Here is a 14,648-nt window from a genome sequence, read left to right as displayed (position 1 = left end):
CCTGGAACCAATTTTAAAGTGCCTACAGCCAGCCCATTTTATTGTGTTAGGCCTTCGAAGCCTGTCTGCGGTCCATACTTCCACTAGGCCTCCACTGACCAGACCACTGCTGCCCGTGTACCCCTGGAACCAATTTTAAAGTGCCTACAGCCAGCCCATTTTATTGTGTTAGGCCTTCGAAGCCTGTCTGCGGTCCATACTTCCACTAGTCCTCCACTGACCAGACCACTGCTGCCCGTGTACCCCTGGAACCAATTTTAAAGTGCCTACAGCCAGCCCATTTTATTGTGTTAGGCCTTCGAAGCCTGTCTGCGGTCCATACTTCCACTAGTCCTCCACTGACCAGACCACTGCTGCCCGTGTACCCCTGGAACCAATTTTAAAGTGCCTACAGCCAGCCCATTTTATTGTGTTAGGCCTTCGAAGCCTGTCTGCGGTCCATACTTCCACTAGGCCTCCACTGACCAGACCACTGCTGCCCGTGTACCCCTGGAACCAATTTTAAAGTGCCTACAGCCAGCCCATTTTATTGTGTTAGGCCTTCGAAGCCTGTCTGCGGTCCATACTTCCACTAGTCCTCCACTGACCAGACCACTGCTGCCCGTGTACCCCTGGAACCAATTTTAAAGTGCCTACAGCCAGCCCATTTTATTGTGTTAGGCCTTCGAAGCCTGTCTGCGGTCCATACTTCCACTAGTCCTCCACTGACCAGACCACTGCTGCCCGTGTACCCCTGGAACCAATTTTAAAGTGCCTACAGCCAGCCCATTTTATTGTGTTAGGCCTTCGAAGCCTGTCTGCGGTCCATACTTCCACTAGGCCTCCACTGACCAGACCACTGCTGCCCGTGTACCCCTGGAACCAATTTTAAAGTGCCTACAGCCAGCCCATTTTATTGTGTTAGGCCTTCGAAGCCTGTCTGCGGTCCATACTTCCACTAGGCCTCCACTGACCAGACCACTGCTGCCCGTGTACCCCTGGAACCAATTTTAAAGTGCCTACAGCCAGCCCATTTTATTGTGTTAGGCCTTCGAAGCCTGTCTGCGGTCCATACTTTAAATACTCCTCCACTCACCACCAAGCTGCCTGCCCGTGTATCCATGTAACCGCTGTAAAACTGCCATGAGCCTATTGTTTGTTATGTTAGGCCTTTGATAGCCTGTCTGCGGTCCTTACTTTAAATACTCCTCCACTCACCACCTAGCTGCCTGTGTATCCATGTAACCGATGTAAAACTGCCATGACTGCCTACTGTTTGTTATTTTAGGCCTTTGATAGCCTGTCTGCGGCCCCTACTTGCAATACTCCTCCACTGACCACAATGCTGCCTGGAGTGCCTGCCTGTGTATCCATGTAACCGATGTAAAACTGCCATGACTGCCTACTGTTTGTTATTTTAGGCCTTTGATAGCCTGTCTGCGGCCCCTACTTGCAATACTCCTCCACTGAGCACAATGCTGCCTGGAGTGCCTGCCTGTGTATCCATGTAACCGATGTAAAACTGCCATGACTGCCTACTGTTTGTTATTTTAGGCCTTTGATAGCCTGTCTGCAGCCCCTACTTGCAATACTCCTCCACTGACCACACCAATGCTGCCCGTGTACCCCTGGAACCTATTTAAAAGTTCATAGAGCCTAGTTATATATTTTATTTACTATTAATAAGGCCATGATGGACTACGCTGTACCACGCTACAAGCTAACCAGTCGACACTTCTTTTGCGAGAAAAGCCATCCCAACCCTCCACCAGCATGTAGAAGACCGCATTGTCCATGCACTCTGGCAATCTGTGAGTACAAAGGTGCACCTGACAACAGACGCATGGACCTGTAGGCATGGCCACGGAAGATTACGTGTCCATTACGGCGCAATGGGTTAATGTGGTGGATGCATGGTCCACAGGGGACAGCCTACTAAGTCTGTCTGCAGTCCCTAATTCAAATTGTCCTCCACTGTCTAAATCGGAACTTCCACCTTCTGGCTTTCGGCCTATAGTATCAGAAATTAAACTGCATTTGGCCTTCAACTTTGGTTAGGGCCTACTAACGGCTTCTGCCCCTCCCTGGTGTTGCCCTCAACTAAATAAAGCTGAGCTTCAACCTTCCGGCTCTCATTATGTGGTTTTAAAAAAAAAAATGGTGGTTAGGGCCTACTAACGGCTTCTGCCCCTCCCTGGTGTTGTCCTCAACTAAATAAAGCTGAGCTTCAACCTTCCGGCTCTCATTATGTGGTTTAAAAAAAAAATGGTGGTTAGGGCCTACTAACGGCTTCTGCCCCTCCCTGGTGTTGCCCTCAACTAAATAAAGCTGAGCTTCAACCTTCCGGCTCTCATTATGTGGTTTTAAAAAAAAAAAAATGGTGGTTAGGGCCTACTAACGGCTTCTGCCCCTCCCTGGTGTTGTCCTCAACTAAATAAAGCTGAGCTTCAACCTTCCGGCTCTCATTAAGTGGTTTTAAAAAAAAAATGGTGGTTAGGGCCTACTAACGGCTTCTGCCCCTCCCTGGTGTTGTCCTCAACTAAATAAAGCTGAGCTTCAACCTTCCGGCTCTCATTATGTGGTTTTAAAAAAAAAATGGTGGTTAGGGCCTACTAACGGCTTCTGCCCCTCCCTGGTGTTGCCCTCAACTAAATAAAGCTGAGCTTCAACCTTCCGGCTCTCATTATGTGGTTTTAAAAAAAAAAATGGTGGTTAGGGCCTACTAACGGCTTCTGCCCCTCCCTGGTGTTGTCCTCAACTAAATAAAGCTGAGCTTCAACCTTCCGGCTCTCATTAAGTGGTTTTAAAAAAAAAAAAAATGGTGGTTAGGGCCTACTAACGGCTTCTGCCCCTCCCTGGTGTTGTCCTCAACTAAATAAAGCTGAGCTTCAACCTTCCGGCTCTCATTAAGTGGTTTTAAAAAAAAAAAAAATGGTGGTTAGGGCCTACTAACGGCTTCTGCCCCTCCCTGGTGTTGTCCTCAACTAAATAAAGCTGAGCTTCAACCTTCCGGCTCTCATTATGTGGTTTTAAAAAAAAAAAAAATGGTGGTTAGGGCCTACTAACGGCTTCTGCCCCTCCCTGGTGTTGTCCTCAACTAAATAAAGCTGAGCTTCAACCTTCCGGCTCTCATTAAGTGGTTTTAAAAAAAAAATGGTGGTTAGGGCCTACTAACGGCTTCTGCCCCTCCCTGGTGTTGTCCTCAACTAAATAAAGCTGAGCTTCAACCTTCCGGCTCTCATTAAGTGGTTTTAAAAAAAAAAAAAATGGTGGTTAGGGCCTACTAACGGCTTCTGCCCCTCCCTGGTGTTGTCCTCAACTAAATAAAGCTGAGCTTCAACCTTCCGGCTCTCATTAAGTGGTTTTAAAAAAAAAATGGTGGTTAGGGCCTACTAACGGCTTCTGCCCCTCCCTGGTGTTGTCCTCAACTAAATAAAGCTGAGCTTCAACCTTCCGGCTCTCATTATGTGGTTTTAAAAAAAAAATGGTGGTTAGGGCCTACTAACGGCTTCTGCCCCTCCCTGGTGTTGCCCTCAACTAAATAAAGCTGAGCTTCAACCTTCCGGCTCTCATTATGTGGTTTTAAAAAAAAAAATGGTGGTTAGGGCCTACTAACGGCTTCTGCCCCTCCCTGGTGTTGTCCTCAACTAAATAAAGCTGAGCTTCAACCTTCCGGCTCTCATTAAGTGGTTTTAAAAAAAAAAAAAATGGTGGTTAGGGCCTACTAACGGCTTCTGCCCCTCCCTGGTGTTGTCCTCAACTAAATAAAGCTGAGCTTCAACCTTCCGGCTCTCATTAAGTGGTTTTAAAAAAAAAAAAAATGGTGGTTAGGGCCTACTAACGGCTTCTGCCCCTCCCTGGTGTTGTCCTCAACTAAATAAAGCTGAGCTTCAACCTTCCGGCTCTCATTATGTGGTTTTAAAAAAAAAAATGGTGGTTAGGGCCTACTAACGGCTTCTGCCCCTCCCTGGTGTTGTCCTCAACTAAATAAAGCTGAGCTTCAACCTTCCGGCTCTCATTATGTGGTTTTAAAAAAAAAAATGGTGGTTAGGGCCTACTAACGGCTTCTGCCCCTCCCTGGTGTTGTCCTCAACTAAATAAAGCTGAGCTTCAACCTTCCGGCTCTCATTAAGTGGTTTTAAAAAAAAAAAAAATGGTGGTTAGGGCCTACTAACGGCTTCTGCCCCTCCCTGGTGTTGTCCTCAACTAAATAAAGCTGAGCTTCAACCTTCCGGCTCTCATTATGTGGTTTTAAAAAAAAAAATGGTGGTTAGGGCCTACTAACGGCTTCTGCCCCTCCCTGGTGTTGTCCTCAACTAAATAAAGCTGAGCTTCAACCTTCCGGCTCTCATTATGTGGTTTTAAAAAAAAAAATGGTGGTTAGGGCCTACTAACGGCTTCTGCCCCTCCCTGGTGTTGTCCTCAACTAAATAAAGCTGAGCTTCAACCTTCCGGCTCTCATTAAGTGGTTTTAAAAAAAAAATGGTGGTTAGGGCCTACTAACGGCTTCTGCCCCTCCCTGGTGTTGTCCTCAACTAAATAAAGCTGAGCTTCAACCTTCCGGCTCTCATTATGTGGTTTTAAAAAAAAAATGGTGGTTAGTAGGGTTGAGCGACTTTCATTTTTTTAAGATCGAGTAGGGTTTTGGGAAACCCGATTTTGTCCAGAGTCGAGTCGAGTGCAGTCGGCCGATTATCGCTAAAAGTCGGGGATCGACCGAAACACGAAACCCAATGCAAGTCAATGGGGAAGCATAGTCGGCAGTGAGTGGAGGCCAGGAAAACTCCTACAGTGCCCATTTTAATGCCAAAAACATCCATTCTTGTTTCTGAAGCTTGCCAATCTTAATTAACTGTATAATAATAGTTGGGCATAGGGAATTGGGGGAAAGTTGTGGGGGGAGTAGGGCTGGCTCAAGTTTTTCGTGGGCCCAGGAAATGCGGACTACGTCACGGCGGTGTTGCAGGGAAAGGTAAGTATTTAAAAGTTGCAAGTGCTGTGATCCTGAGCAAGCAGGGGGGGCCCACTCGTTCGCATTGCCACTGGCACAGGGCCCCTCAAAGTACGGCGGTGTGTTTGCATGGCGGGGGCGCCTCCCACCAGCAGCGACACTTTTGCGTACTCTGAGGGGCCCTGTGCCAGTGACGTCGCCAACGAGTATGCCCCCCCACCTGATGAAGGAACCTGCACTTTCATCTGCACCTTCCTCTTTGTCCCTGTGTAAGGTGGTATAACATGCGGGAAGGGGAACCTTACTTTCAGCAGGGACAGATTCTGGCTGTGTAGAGTACAAGGGGAATGTAGTGGTCTAGGTCAATGTACCAGCAGACTCATTTAGCAGTGGCTGGGCAATGGGCAGGATGAGGAGGAAACAGATATAGGGCCAAAGAATAAAGTAGGCTACATGCAGTTCAAAATTGGTAACAGGACTAAACAGGCGGCATTGCTTTGTTCAGTGGAGTAGCAAACCCAAGAGCAGCAGACACTGTTTCAAGGGCCTAACCACACTAGTAGGCCAAATGCAGTTTAATATCTGATAGTATAGGGCGAAAGCCAGAATGTGGAAGCTCAGCTTTGTTCAGTTGAGGACAACACCAGGGAGGGGCAGACACCTTTAGTAGGCCGGAAAAGCCTATTGCATTTTTTAAAATGGTAATTTGGAGCAGAAGGTTGAAGCTCAGCTTTATTTAGTTGAGGGCAACACCAGGGAGGGGCAGAAGCCGTTAGTAGGCCCTAACCACCATTTTTTTTTTTTTTAAAACCACTTAATGAGAGCCGGAAGGTTGAAGCTCAGCTTTATTTAGTTGAGGACAACACCAGGGAGGGGCAGAAGCCGTTAGTAGGCCCTAACCACCATTTTTTTTTTAAAACCACATAATGAGAGCCGGAAGGTTGAAGCTCAGCTTTATTTAGTTGAGGACAACACCAGGGAGGGGCAGAAGCCGTTAGTAGGCCCTAACCACCATTTTTTTTTTAAAACCACTTAATGAGAGCCGGAAGGTTGAAGCTCAGCTTTATTTAGTTGAGGACAACACCAGGGAGGGGCAGAAGCCGTTAGTAGGCCCTAACCACCATTTTTTTTTTTAAAACCACATAATGAGAGCCGGAAGGTTGAAGCTCAGCTTTATTTAGTTGAGGACAACACCAGGGAGGGGCAGAAGCCGTTAGTAGGCCCTAACCACCATTTTTTTTTTTAAAACCACATAATGAGAGCCGGAAGGTTGAAGCTCAGCTTTATTTAGTTGAGGACAACACCAGGGAGGGGCAGAAGCCGTTAGTAGGCCCTAACCACCATTTTTTTTTTTTTTAAAACCACTTAATGAGAGCCGGAAGGTTGAAGCTCAGCTTTATTTAGTTGAGGACAACACCAGGGAGGGGCAGAAGCCGTTAGTAGGCCCTAACCACCATTTTTTTTTTTAAAACCACATAATGAGAGCCGGAAGGTTGAAGCTCAGCTTTATTTAGTTGAGGACAACACCAGGGAGGGGCAGAAGCCGTTAGTAGGCCCTAACCACCATTTTTTTTTTTAAAACCACATAATGAGAGCCGGAAGGTTGAAGCTCAGCTTTATTTAGTTGAGGACAACACCAGGGAGGGGCAGAAGCCGTTAGTAGGCCCTAACCACCATTTTTTTTTTTTTTAAAACCACTTAATGAGAGCCGGAAGGTTGAAGCTCAGCTTTATTTAGTTGAGGACAACACCAGGGAGGGGCAGAAGCCGTTAGTAGGCCCTAACCACCATTTTTTTTTTTTTTAAAACCACTTAATGAGAGCCGGAAGGTTGAAGCTCAGCTTTATTTAGTTGAGGACAACACCAGGGAGGGGCAGAAGCCGTTAGTAGGCCCTAACCACCATTTTTTTTTTTAAAACCACATAATGAGAGCCGGAAGGTTGAAGCTCAGCTTTATTTAGTTGAGGGCAACACCAGGGAGGGGCAGAAGCCGTTAGTAGGCCCTAACCACCATTTTTTTTTTAAAACCACATAATGAGAGCCGGAAGGTTGAAGCTCAGCTTTATTTAGTTGAGGACAACACCAGGGAGGGGCAGAAGCCGTTAGTAGGCCCTAACCACCATTTTTTTTTTAAAACCACTTAATGAGAGCCGGAAGGTTGAAGCTCAGCTTTATTTAGTTGAGGACAACACCAGGGAGGGGCAGAAGCCGTTAGTAGGCCCTAACCACCATTTTTTTTTTTTTTAAAACCACTTAATGAGAGCCGGAAGGTTGAAGCTCAGCTTTATTTAGTTGAGGACAACACCAGGGAGGGGCAGAAGCCGTTAGTAGGCCCTAACCACCATTTTTTTTTTAAAACCACTTAATGAGAGCCGGAAGGTTGAAGCTCAGCTTTATTTAGTTGAGGACAACACCAGGGAGGGGCAGAAGCCGTTAGTAGGCCCTAACCACCATTTTTTTTTTTTTTAAAACCACATAATGAGAGCCGGAAGGTTGAAGCTCAGCTTTATTTAGTTGAGGACAACACCAGGGAGGGGCAGAAGCCGTTAGTAGGCCCTAACCACCATTTTTTTTTTTTTTAAAACCACTTAATGAGAGCCGGAAGGTTGAAGCTCAGCTTTATTTAGTTGAGGACAACACCAGGGAGGGGCAGAAGCCGTTAGTAGGCCCTAACCACCATTTTTTTTTTTTTTAAAACCACTTAATGAGAGCCGGAAGGTTGAAGCTCAGCTTTATTTAGTTGAGGACAACACCAGGGAGGGGCAGAAGCCGTTAGTAGGCCCTAACCACCATTTTTTTTTTTAAAACCACATAATGAGAGCCGGAAGGTTGAAGCTCAGCTTTATTTAGTTGAGGGCAACACCAGGGAGGGGCAGAAGCCGTTAGTAGGCCCTAACCACCATTTTTTTTTTAAAACCACATAATGAGAGCCGGAAGGTTGAAGCTCAGCTTTATTTAGTTGAGGACAACACCAGGGAGGGGCAGAAGCCGTTAGTAGGCCCTAACCACCATTTTTTTTTTAAAACCACTTAATGAGAGCCGGAAGGTTGAAGCTCAGCTTTATTTAGTTGAGGACAACACCAGGGAGGGGCAGAAGCCGTTAGTAGGCCCTAACCACCATTTTTTTTTTTTTTAAAACCACATAATGAGAGCCGGAAGGTTGAAGCTCAGCTTTATTTAGTTGAGGGCAACACCAGGGAGGGGCAGAAGCCGTTAGTAGGCCCTAACCACCATTTTTTTTTTAAACCACATAATGAGAGCCGGAAGGTTGAAGCTCAGCTTTATTTAGTTGAGGACAACACCAGGGAGGGGCAGAAGCCGTTAGTAGGCCCTAACCACCATTTTTTTTTTTAAAACCACATAATGAGAGCCGGAAGGTTGAAGCTCAGCTTTATTTAGTTGAGGGCAACACCAGGGAGGGGCAGAAGCCGTTAGTAGGCCCTAACCAAAGTTGAAGGCCAAATGCAGTTTAATTTCTGATACTATAGGCCGAAAGCCAGAAGGTGGAAGTTCCGATTTAGACAGTGGAGGACAATTTGAATTAGGGACTGCAGACAGACTTAGTAGGCTGTCCCCTGTGGACCATGCATCCACCACATTAACCCATTGCGCCGTAATGGACACGTAATCTTCCGTGGCCATGCCTACAGGTCCATGCGTCTGTTGTCAGGTGCACCTTTGTACTCACAGATTGCCAGAGTGCATGGACAATGCGGTCTTCTACATGCTGGTGGAGGGTTGGGATGGCTTTTCTCGCAAAAGAAGTGTCGACTGGTTAGCTTGTAGCGTGGTACAGCGTAGTCCATCATGGCCTTATTAATAGTAAATAAAATATATAACTAGGCTCTATGAACTTTTAAATAGGTTCCAGGGGTACACGGGCAGCATTGGTGTGGTCAGTGGAGGAGTATTGCAAGTAGGGGCTGCAGACAGGCTATCAAAGGCCTAAAATAACAAACAGTAGGCAGTCATGGCAGTTTTACATCGGTTACATGGATACACAGGCAGGCACTCCAGGCAGCATTGTGCTCAGTGGAGGAGTATTGCAAGTAGGGGCCGCAGACAGGCTATCAAAGGCCTAAAATAACAAACAGTAGGCAGTCATGGCAGTTTTACATCGGTTACATGGATACACAGGCAGGCACTCCAGGCAGCATTGTGGTCAGTGGAGGAGTATTGCAAGTAGGGGCCGCAGACAGGCTATCAAAGGCCTAAAATAACAAACAGTAGGCAGTCATGGCAGTTTTACATCGGTTACATGGATACACAGGCAGCTAGGTGGTGAGTGGAGGAGTATTTAAAGTAAGGACCGCAGACAGGCTATCAAAGGCCTAACATAACAAACAATAGGCTCATGGCAGTTTTACAGCGGTTACATGGATACACGGGCAGGCAGCTTGGTGGTGAGTGGAGGAGTATTTAAAGTATGGACCGCAGACAGGCTTCGAAGGCCTAACACAATAAAATGGGCTGGCTGTAGGCACTTTAAAATTGGTTCCAGGGGTACACGGGCAGCAGTGGTCTGGTCAGTGGAGGCCTAGTGGAAGTATGGACCGCAGACAGGCTTCGAAGGCCTAACACAATAAAATGGGCTGGCTGTAGGCACTTTAAAATTGGTTCCAGGGGTACACGGGCAGCAGTGGTCTGGTCAGTGGAGGCCTAGTGGAAGTATGGACCGCAGACAGGCTTCGAAGGCCTAACACAATAAAATGGGCTGGCTGTAGGCACTTTAAAATTGGTTCCAGGGGTACACGGGCAGCAGTGGTCTGGTCAGTGGAGGACTAGTGGAAGTATGGACCGCAGACAGGCTTCGAAGGCCTAACACAATAAAATGGGCTGGCTGTAGGCACTTTAAAATTGGTTCCAGGGGTACACGGGCAGCAGTGGTCTGGTCAGTGGAGGACTAGTGGAAGTATGGACCGCAGACAGGCTTCGAAGGCCTAACACAATAAAATGGGCTGGCTGTAGGCACTTTAAAATTGGTTCCAGGGGTACACGGGCAGCAGTGGTCTGGTCAGTGGAGGCCTAGTGGAAGTATGGACCGCAGACAGGCTTCGAAGGCCTAACACAATAAAATGGGCTGGCTGTAGGCACTTTAAAATTGGTTCCAGGGGTACACGGGCAGCAGTGGTCTGGTCAGTGGAGGACTAGTGGAAGTATGGACCGCAGACAGGCTTCGAAGGCCTAACACAATAAAATGGGCTGGCTGTAGGCACTTTAAAATTGGTTCCAGGGGTACACGGGCAGCAGTGGTCTGGTCAGTGGAGGACTAGTGGAAGTATGGACCGCAGACAGGCTTCGAAGGCCTAACACAATAAAATGGGCTGGCTGTAGGCACTTTAAAATTGGTTCCAGGGGTACACGGGCAGCAGTGGTCTGGTCAGTGGAGGCCTAGTGGAAGTATGGACCGCAGACAGGCTTCGAAGGCCTAACACAATAAAATGGGCTGGCTGTAGGCACTTTAAAATTGGTTCCAGGGGTACACGGGCAGCAGTGGTCTGGTCAGTGGAGGACTAGTGGAAGTATGGACCGCAGACAGGCTTCGAAGGCCTAACACAATAAAATGGGCTGGCTGTAGGCACTTTAAAATTGGTTCCAGGGGTACACGGGCAGCAGTGGTCTGGTCAGTGGAGGACTAGTGGAAGGAGGGAGCGCAGAAAGGCTTCAAAGGCCTAACATAACAAACAATAGGCTCATGGCAGTTTTACAGCGGTTACATGGATACACGGGCAGGCAGCTTGGTGGTGGTGAGTGGAGGAGTATTTAAAGTAGGGACCGCAGACAGGCTATCAAAGGCCTAACATAAAAAAACAATAGGCTCATGGCAGTTTCACAGCGGTTACATGGATACACGGGCAGGCAGCTTGGTGGTGGTGAGTGGAGGAGTATTTAAAGTAGGGACCGCAGACAGGCTATCAAAGGCCTAACATAACAAACAATAGGCTCATGGCAGTTTTACAGCGGTTACATGGATACACGGGCAGGCAGCTTGGTGGTGAGTGGAGGAGTATTTAAAGTATGGACCGCAGACAGGCTTCGAAGGCCTAACACAATAAAATGGGCTGGCTGTAGGCACTTTAAAATTGGTTCCAGGGGTACATGGGCAGCAGTGGTCTGGTCAGTGGAGGCCTAGTGGAAGGAGGGACCGCAGACAGGCTTCGAAGGCCTAACACAATAAAATGGGCTGGCTGTAGGCACTTTAAAATTGGTTCCAGGGGTACACGGGCAGCAGTGGTCTGGTCAGTGGAGGACTAGTGGAAGGAGGGAGCGCAGAAAGGCTTCAAAGGCCTAAAATAACAAACAATAGGCTCATGGCAGTTTTACAGCGGTTACATGGATACACGGGCAGGCAGCTTGGTGCTGAGTGGAGGAGTAGTGCAAGGAGTGTCTGTCCCAGTACTCCCAAAATATAAATAGATGTTAATGTCTCGCAAAACAACCAAAACAAAAAAAAAGATGGCATACTTAGGTACAGGGGTGGGCTCATCTGCTGTGTTTCTGACATAGTAATTTGGCAGTAACTATTTCATGGTGCCAATATAGGACACAGACACAGACTACTTTAAGTTGCATCATAGATGTCTACAAATTTGTATTGTCAGTGCCAGACATTGAATGATGTCAGCGAATAGACTAAAGATTGGTGGAGCTGTGCGACATAATTTTGCACGTAGTAGAGCCCAGTTTGAGCTGGGGTAGGGGGGAACTCTCTTGAGGCCGGCGGGACCGCCCCAGGGCCACTCATGTTACAACGGTGTGTCTGACGTTGGGTGCGCACCACCACCGCCAGAGACACTACATTGTACTATGAGGGACCCAGTAGCAATGCCGTCAACCAAAAGCGAGCACACCCACCTCTTCAGACAAACAGCAGTCTCACGGGTGCTTGCGCCAAGTCGCGATACCACGGCCCCGTGTGGGGAGTTTGGCCATTTAGGGAGGTGTAAACATGTCGTATGCTGTACAATCTGCAGCAGCAAATTAGACATTAGAAAAGTAATTCACAGGCAAGAGCTTTTCATAGGAAAGCTAGGTGTCGGCCGGGCAAGGTGGGGCAAAAGATTTTGAAATCCAGTTGTGGTTCATTTTAATGAATGTTAGATCGTCAACATTTTGGGTAGCCAGACGAGTCCTTTTTTCGGTTAATATTGACCCTGCAGCACTGAATACTCTTTCTGATAGGACACTTGCTGCCGGGCAAGCAAGCTCCTGCAATGCATATTCTGCCAATTCTGGCCAGGTGTCTAATTTGGAGGCCCAGTAATCAAATGGGAATGACGGTTGAGGGAGAACATCGATAAGGGATGAAAAATAGTTAGTAACCATACTGGACAAATGTTGTCTCCTGTCACTTTCAATTGATGCAGCAGTACCTGTCCTGTCTGCGGTCATAGCAAAATCACTCCACAACCTGGTCAGAAAACCCCTCTGTCCAACGCCACTTCTGATGTGTGCACCCCTAACACTCCTAGTCTGCTGCCCCCTGGAGCTCGTGTGAGAACGATCACGTGCGCTGTGTGCTGGGAATGCCTGAAGCAAACGGTCAACAAGAGTTGATTGTTTGGTTGCTAATATTAGTTCCAAGTTCTCATGTGGCATAATATTTTGCAATTTGCCTTTATAGCGTGGATCAAGGAGGCAGGCCAACCAGTAATCGTCATCGTTCATCATTTTCGTAATGCGTGTGTCCCTTTGTAGGATACGTAAGGCATAATCCGCCATGTGGGCCAAAGTTCCACTTGTCAAATCTCCGGTTGTGATTGGTTGAGGGGCAGTTGCAGGCAAATCTACGTCACTTGTGTCCCTCAAAAAACCAGAACCCGGCCGTGACACGCAACCAATTTCCTGTGCCCCCGTGAAAGTTTCCGCATTAAAAATATACTCATCCCCATCATCCTCCTCGTCCTCCACCTCCTCTTCGCCCGCTACCTCGTCCTGTACACTGCCCTGACCAGACAATGGCTGACTGTCATCAAGGCTTCCCTCTTCCTCTGGTGCAGACGCCTGCTCCTTTATGTGCGTCAAACTTTGCATCAGCAGACGCATTAGGGGGATGCTCATGCTTATTACGGCGTTGTCTGCACTAACCAGCCGTGTGCATTCCTCAAAACACTGAAGGACTTGACACATGTCTTGTATCTTCGACCACTGCACACCTGACAACTCCATGTCTGCCATCCTACTGCCTGCCCGTGTATCCTCCCACAAATAAATAACAGCACGCCTCTGTTCGCACAGTCTCTGAAGCATGTGCAGTGTTGAGTTCCACCTTGTTGCAACGTCTATGATTAGGCGATGCTGGGGAAGGTTCAAAGACCGCTGATAGGTCTGCATACGGCTGGCGTGTACAGGCGAACGTCGGATATGTGAGCAAAGTGCACGCACTTTGAGGAGCAGGTCGGAGAACCCAGGATAAGTTTTCAATAAGCACTGCACCACCAGGTTTAAGGTGTGAGCCAGGCAAGGAATGTGTTTCAGTTGGGAAAGGGAGATGGCAGCCATGAAATTCCTTCCGTTATCACTCACTACCTTGCCTGCCTCAAGATCTACTGTGCCCAGCCACGACTGCGTTTCTTGTTGCAAGAACTCGGACAGAACTTCCGCGGTGTGTCTGTTGTCGCCCAAACACTTCATAGCCAATACAGCCTGCTGACGCTTGGCAGTAGCTGGCCCATAATGGGACAACTGGTGTGCAACAGTGTCATCTGCCGATGGAGTGGTTGGCCGACTGCGTTCTGTGGAAGAGCTGTAGCTTCTGCAGGAGGACGAGGAGGAGGAGGAGGGGGTGCGAACGCCTACAGCCAACTGTTTCCTAGACCGTGGGCTAGGCACAACTGTCCCTAAATTGATGTCGCCTGTGGACCCTGCATCCACCACATTCACCCAGTGTGCCGTGATGGACACATAACGTCCCTGGCCATGCCTACTGGTCCATGCATCTGTAGTCAGGTGCACCTTTGTACTCACAGATTGCCTGAGTGCATGGACGATGCGCTGTTTAACATGCTGGTGCAGGGCTGGGATGGCTTTTCTGGAAAAAAAGTGTCGACTGGGTAGCTCGTATCGTGGTTCAGCGTACTCCATCAGGGCTTTGAAAGCTTCGCTTTCAACTAACCGGTAGGGCATCATCTCTAACGAGATTAGTCTAGCTATGTGGGCGTTAAAACCCTGTGTACGCGGATGCGAGGATAAGTACTTCCTTTTTCTAACCAGAGTCTCATGTAGGGTGAGCTGGACTGGAGAGCTGTAGATCGTGGAACTTTCGGGTGTGCCGGTGGACATGGCAGACTGAGAGACGGTTGGAGACGGTATTGTTTCCGCCGGTGCCCTACATGCAATATTTCCTCCTACAAAACTGGTGATTCCCTGACCCTGACTGCTTTTGGCTGGCAAAGAAACCTGCACAGATACTGCCGGTGGTGCGGAAAATGGTGGCCTTACAGTGACGGAAGGGATGTTGCGTTGCTGACTAGCTTCATTGGCCGAGGGTGCTACAACCTTGAGGGACGTTTGGTAGTTAGTCCAGGCTTGAGAATGCATGGTGGTTAAGTGTCTATGCATGCAACTAGTATTTAGACTTTTCAGATTCTGACCTCTGCTTAAGCTAGTTGAACATTTTTGACAGATGACTTTGCGCTGATCAGTTGGATGTTGTTTAAAAAAATGCCAGACTGCACTCTTCCTAGACTCTGATCCCTTTTCAGGGATTGCAGACTGAG

Source organism: Ranitomeya variabilis, chromosome 6 (genome assembly GCF_051348905.1).
Source record: "Ranitomeya variabilis isolate aRanVar5 chromosome 6, aRanVar5.hap1, whole genome shotgun sequence".
Classification (NCBI taxonomy): Eukaryota; Metazoa; Chordata; class Amphibia; order Anura; family Dendrobatidae; genus Ranitomeya; species Ranitomeya variabilis.
Note: the sequence above shows the minus strand (reverse complement) of the source record.